Source organism: Elephantulus edwardii, unplaced genomic scaffold, assembly GCF_000299155.1.
Source record: "Elephantulus edwardii isolate Elephantulus edwardi_28Jun2011 unplaced genomic scaffold, EleEdw1.0 scaffold00481, whole genome shotgun sequence".
NCBI classification, from domain to species: Eukaryota; Metazoa; Chordata; class Mammalia; order Macroscelidea; family Macroscelididae; genus Elephantulus; species Elephantulus edwardii.
Window position 1 is genome coordinate 13,509 of NW_006400231.1, and position 5,775 is coordinate 19,283.

General features: G+C 44.1%; 1 pseudogene; it reads left to right on the forward strand.

Moving 5' to 3' along the window:
• Positions 1-1,192: 1,192 nt before the first annotated feature.
• LOC102843674 lies at positions 1,193-1,677 on the forward strand (annotated as a pseudogene).
• Positions 1,678-5,775: the final 4,098 nt, after the last annotated feature.

Sequence of the window (5,775 nt, forward strand, 5' to 3'; positions counted from 1 at the left end):
ATAACTCAGATTGTTGATGAGTCTTCCTCCGGTCCTAATGCCACATTTCTCCTCATAGCCCAGCCTCCCGGATAATCTGTTCTGCATATAGGTTGAAAAGATATGGAGATAGGACACATCCCTGGCATACACCCTTCCCAATTTTGAACTATGCAGTGTTTCCTTGCTCTTTTCTGATGACTGCCTCCTGGTCCAAGTATAGGTTTTGCATTAGCACGATCAAGTGTGCTGGGGTTCTCATTCTTCTCAGAGTCAGCTACAGTTTATTGTGATCTACACAGTCAAACACCTTTGCATAATCAATGAAAGACAGATATACATTCCTCTGGTATTCCCTGCTTGCAGCTAAGATCCAGCTAACATTAGCTACACTATCCCTAGTACTACCATCCCTTCTAAACCCAGTCTGCACTTCCGTTAATTCTCTGTTGATGTGCTGCTTCAGTCATTTTTGGATAATCTTCAACAGAATCTTGTTTGCATGTGATATTAATGATAATGTTTGATAATTTCCACACTCTTTCAGATCACCTTTCTTTGTAATGGGAACAAAATTAGATCTCTTCCAGTCAGTTGGCCAAGTGGTTATCCTCCAGATTTTTTGGCATAACTTGTTGGTAAGCACATCTAGGGCAGGATCTATTAGTTGAAATATATGAATTGGTATACCATCAATTCCTGGGGCCTTATTTTTTGCCAATTCTTTCAAAGCAGTTTGTACTTCTTCCTTCATCACCACAGGTTCTTGCTCATCCTCCCTTGGGAAACATTGTGACTACAGTATACTGTAAATGGAAGGAAAAGAGGCCCTAAGCCACAAGAAGTTAAACCTGGAGCAGAAATTAAAAGGAAAGTACTTTTCTTTAGAACTGTCTGAGATAAGAAGCCTTCCCTAACAATACCTTGTATATAGACTTACAGACCCCTAAACTCAAGAGATACTGACCACAACATAAGAAATTGGCAAAAATTAAAAAGAAAAAAAAAAGAAATTGGCAGCAGCTTGAAGCATTTGAAATCACAGAAGCCCATAAAGTTTGAGATATAAGCCATAATCAAGGGATGGATAATGGGAGATAGGTGTTGAAGGGAGTAGATGGGAGTAGAAGGGAATGCTGGTGGAGGAGGGAAATGGGTGAGTCAAAACAATCATGTCGGGGGTGTGTCAGCCACAGTGGACATCGCAGCCGCCATGCAGCTGACGGTGAAGGTGCTCCAGGGTCGAGAGTGCGTCCTGCAGGTGTCAGAAGACGAGCTGGTGTCCTCCCTGAAGCTTCAGGTCTCCGAGCAGTTGAATGTCCCTGTGCGCCAGCAGCGGCTGCTGTTCAAGGGCATAGCCCTGGCAGATGGGAAAAGGCTCTCAGATTACAGCATTGGCCCTAATTCTAAGCTCAACCTAGTGGTGAAGCCGTTGGAGAAGGTGCTGCTGGAGCAAGGCACTGCCCGAAGACAGGAGGCCCAGCCTTGGCCCTTAGCCCCCACCTCGGAGACGTGGCAGGTGATTGCTAAAATTCTGGGCCGACACTTCAGCACTGCAGATGCAGGGTCCAGGAACAACTCCAGCGGGAATACGAGAGGTCCTTGAGCCGTCTGACAATGGATGACATTGAACCGTTGGCCAACCGTTTCCTGCACCCTGAAGTGACTGAGGCTACAGAGAAGGGGCTCTCCAAATAAGATCCTTGGCATGTGGAGGAGGCGTGGCTGCATGTTGCATTAAACGTGTTCTCATAATAATAATAAAAGGATAATAGCTGACTGATGCTGCCTCTTGCGAGGTGCTGGTCCCTAACAAGAGGGAGAGAAGAGAGGATCCTAGCGATGAAGGTGGGGTGTGGCAGGAGCCTCAGGATAAGAGGGAGCCAGCCAGTGGTGGTTTGGAAGAGTTCCCAGGGCTGAGAACAAATCCTGATGGACTCCCTCCCATGCCCGAAAGGGGAGGGAGCTAATCCCTGGGACCTCATCCTGCCACCTGCCATCACAAGAGACTATTTGACATATGTCCTGGCAGGTGACAGTCAGCCTTAGGGTGCTCTGAGAAAGGACAAGTAGATCAGAAAGCTAGGGGGAACAGTTGCCCAGCTCTGTGGTGTGGCCTGGGGCACAGAACTGTGCCATGCTGGCTCCCAGCCCTTGGCTTGACCCGTGCTCACCATTCCTCTCATCTGAGTGCATCTTCCTCATCCTCACTCCAGCCCATGAGATCTCTGCACCAATGGTTCTCCCTTGGATCTGATAAATAAACAGGACAAAAAGGAAATGATGGCCAGATGCGGACAAGAGACAGGAAGAGGTACTTTGGTCCTTCATGTCACAGTGCTCCCCTGTCTCCCAAAGTGAGTGTTTCTCCGTGACAGGGACTCTGCTTGAGGTCACGTAGGCAGGCCTCTGTCCTGTACTCACCACAGCATAGGATGAAGCTTAAGGAACTTCAGCAACTAGAGTGGAGACCGAGAAAAGGAGACTGAACAACATCTCAAGCCAAGGAGAAAAGGCAGAGTCTTAAGTCCTGAAGCCAGAACAAGAAGGTCATGGAGCGGAACTTGAGCCTCCTTTGGGATGATTAAGGTGGCCATAGGCGATCTTGGTCAAGGTGTTTCCGAAGAACTGATGATATGCAACCATAGGATGGGTTGAAGAGTGAGGAGAAGGTGAGGCTGAGGCAATAAGCCCTCATTCCAGAAGCTTCTCTGCAGGGAGGACGGTGGCAGCGGCTGGTGGCATGGTGGTGAGCAAGGTGAGATTGGCCAAGCAGGACTTAGCAGATTGGAGAGAGAGGCTCGGAAAGGGAGCCAGTGCTGGAGGAACAAGTTATAGGAGGGCCTGGAGTGGCTTTGATCCAGGTTTGGTTCCATGGTGACAAGTCAGTGGAAGCTGGAGATGATACTTGTGGGGCTGCAAGGATTCTGTGAAGGGGGGTCCAAATGGTGAGGTCTTTCAATAGATGGAGGAATAGATACGCCTGACTCCCCATCTCTTCAGGGAGAAGCCAGAGTCCTAGCGCAGCACAAAGGGAGCTCTGCCCTACTTTTCACCCACTGGCCATCTCAATGCCAATACCCCAGGGTTTCCCTGCTTCCTCTCATCGTCAGCTGCATGCACTCCCATTTCTCTCCTTCCCCTGGCTCCACATCTTACCCCATGCTCACTTCGGAGCTCCAATTCAAATACTACCTAGAGGTCCTGTAGACACTTAGTTCATGTTCGCCACAGAGGCAGAGTGCCACCAGGCTGTAACCTCTGACAGATACAGGAACCAGAAAATACGCACACTTCACCTATGGACCACCTCCAACTACCAGGCTTTTAACAATGGTGGACAGCTCCACTTCCACACTCCTCTGCAGCCTCTTGTAGTTTCTAATCTTCCCTATTCTGCACGTCTGCACGTCCAGTTGGAATTCATACAAGATGTGGCCTTTAATGGCTGACTTTTTACTCAGCTTAATGTTTCCAAGGTTCATCATGGTCCAATGTACCCAGACTTCATTTCTCTTTATGGATGATGTGAGATGTGTGTGTGTGTGTGTGTGTGTGTGTGTGTGTGTATGTGTATCCCCCACATTTTAGTAATTCATCTGTTTATGGACACTTGGGCTGTTTCATCCTTTTGGCTATTATGATTAATACTACAATAAACATTGGAATAGAAGAAAAAAACCCAAAAAAACCCCAAAAAACAATCATGTCAAGGGCAGGGACAATACTGAAGCTCCTGGTTATTTCTACAGTTGGGAAATATCTTTCATCTACTTTTTTCTGTAAAATGCTTGCTGTCAGACTCTTCTAAATCTGAGCATTCAGATTAAGATAGACAAGGAAGAAGGATTGGCCATCCACTTCCGAAGTAGCAAGCCTTTGAAAACCCTATGTACAATAGAATACACTTAGACTAGCAGATAGGGGAGGTGGAGCTTTTAAGTATGGAAATATTAAGGAAGAGAAACAGTGGTAAGCAGACCCTAGTAGTTGGAACATGGAATGTGAGAACTATGAATATAGGAAAATTAGATATTTTTTCCAATTTTTTATTATTAATTTTAATGAACATTTACAGACACATTAGATTTCCATTCATTCCTTATTGCATTTTTTCTCCCTGCCCACCCCTCCTGCCCATTTGCTCTTCTCTTTGAAAAGTAAAAGAAAAATTCTTTCATTGTTATACAATTGGCACCCTCCCCGACTCCACTCCACTAGGCAGCCTTCATTCTGGACTCTTGTCATGACAACAATACCTAATCATATATTCCTTTTAAATAATCTGCTTCAATGCAGTATGCATTATTTATTCCCTTTTTCTCAGGCTCCCCTAAACAACGTCAGTCTTGTTTTAAAACAGTGGCACTATGCAATATTTCTCCTTTTGTGACTGAGATATTTCACTCTGCATAATGTCCTCCAGGGTCATCCATTTTTGAATAATATTTCATGAATTCTTTGTTTTTCTTTTTTTCTTCACCTTTTTTATTATTATTAATTTCAAGAAAAATGTAGAGACTTTGGATTTCCATTCATTCATTGTTACATTTTTCTCCCCTCTCAACCCTCCCTTGCCCCTCCCCCCCCTCCACTCCCCTCTTGGAAAAGTAAAAGACAAATTCTTTCATTGTTTTACAATCGCTCCCTCCAGGTCAGCTCCACTACACAGCCTTCGCTCAGGACTCCTGTCATGACAAAAATACCTAATCAACATATCCCTTTGAAGCAGTTTTCTCCCTTATCTGATTCAATGCAGTATACATTATTTAGCCCGTCTTTCCCAGTCTCCTGTCAACTCCGATGTCAGTCTTGTTTTATAACAGTGGCAGCATGCAGTATTTGTCCTTTTGTGACTGAGATATTTCACTCAGCATAATGTCCTCCAAGGTCACCTATTTTGAATAATAATGCATGAGTTCCTTGTTTATCAATGCAGAGTAGTATTCCATTGTGTGAATACACCACAACTTATCTATTCATTACTTTGTTGATGGGCACTTAGGTTGTTTCCAACTCCTTGCTATTGTGAACAAAGTCACGATAAACATGAGTGTGCATATATCTGCTTGGGTGGCAGTTATGGTTTCTTTAGGGCATATTCCCAGTAGTAGAATTACTGGGGCAAATGATATTTCTATTTGCAACTTTTTGAGATGGTGCCATACAGTCTTCCATAGAGGTTGCACCATTGTACACTCCCATGAACAGTGAATAAGGGTTCCAGTTTCTCCATAACCTTACCGTATTTGATATTTACTGCTCTGTTAAATTTTGCTACTCTTACTGGGGTGAGATATCTCATAATTGTTTTGATTTGCATCTCTAAGGAGCTAGGTATTTTGAACATGTTTTTTGCCATCTGAATGTCTTCTTTGGTGAAGTGTCTGTTCATATCCTGTGCCCATTTTTTCAGTTGGGTTATTTACCTTTATCTTGTGGTGCTCGAGTATTTTATAAATTCTAGATATAAGTCCCTTATCTGTTAGGTAATTACCAAATACTTTTTTCCAGTCAGTGGCTTCCCTTTTTACCCAGCTGAAGAAGTTTTTGGATGTGCATAGGGATTTGATTCTTAGAAGGTCCCATTCATCTATTTTATCCTTTCCTGGTTGTAGACTTTTCAGGATGCTTGGAAGACTATGTTGTGAATTAGGACTTCTAGAGTTTTCCCAAGCTTTTCTTTAATGAAATTTATAGTTCTTGGTTTTAGTCCTAGGTCCATGACCCAGTTTGAGTTGGTTTTTGTGTATGGAGTGAGGTGTGGATCTTGCTTGAGTTTTCTACAGATGTTGT